Source organism: Thermobia domestica, chromosome 1 (assembly GCF_964235325.1).
Source record: "Thermobia domestica chromosome 1, izTheDome1.hap1.1, whole genome shotgun sequence".
In the NCBI taxonomy this organism is placed as follows: domain Eukaryota; kingdom Metazoa; phylum Arthropoda; class Insecta; order Zygentoma; family Lepismatidae; genus Thermobia; species Thermobia domestica.
The window spans coordinates 182,014,089-182,015,136 of record NC_137454.1 but is presented as its reverse complement, the minus strand read 5'-3'; positions in this window follow the sequence as shown (position 1 = coordinate 182,015,136).

Genomic DNA, 1,048 nt, shown 5'->3' with positions numbered 1-1,048 from the left:
GTATTTCTTACTTAACGAAAGAAGGTACAAAAGTTTAGTAGTAGACAGCTTACCACCTTTGGCGCGGAGGGTCCCTGGTTGAATCCCAGGCCATGTAAGTTCATGACGGATAACATCTTGTCTGTGAATTTTCTTCGGGTTTTGTCATTACTTCCCACAGTCGAATTATTTTAGTTTAACATTCCACGATTATGCCCTTTAGGCTAAAGAGGACGGATGATTAATGAAAGTGAATGATTACGAAATTAATTTATTGTGGTCTCCTACAGGAATCGAACCCGGAATCACGTGCACCAGAGAGACACGCGCTAATCACTTCACCAGCGGGAAGGGCTCCATCGTCTCCCTTAGCCTACAGGGCATATTCGTAGAACTTATTAAAATTAAAATATTTCGTTTTACTTGATTTTAAAAATTAACAAGTATTTAAGGCAACAAGTTTTCCACATTGTGCAAGTTTTCTTATAAATTTATTTACGTGGAACATTGTAAGGGACAAGGGTGCGATATTATTCAACCTCATGGAGCTTAGAACCTGAACTAATCGAGTATGGTAAGTTAGCTGGCTGGGAAAGATTTCAATAAATATATAAAACATTGTGGTAATTTGATTTAGGTTTTAATCAGATGTTTTCTTTTACATAATGCATCAAAGAACAAATCTATATACTTCATTAATGTGGAAGATATACGATACAGAAAAATACAAGAAAACTATATTTTCTTTTTATATATAAATAAAATATTTACTAACAACTTTTTTTTTTTTTTTTCACTTTTTGAAGTGTAAGTTACTATGGAGATATACGAACATGTTTTCTAATGTCTTACGATGTGTTATTAACAAGAGCACAAAGTACAAGTTCAATCAGTTTGTTACGAAACTCCATCACATATGATTTTAAAAATAATAAATAAATACATACCACCACAAAATACAAAAATATTTAAACTAAAATTACTAAGTAAGTTGACAACAGGAGCGAACGGTGTAATAGTTGCCTAATTTCTTCTATTTCTAAAATTATACCATTTCTTTAATGGAAAA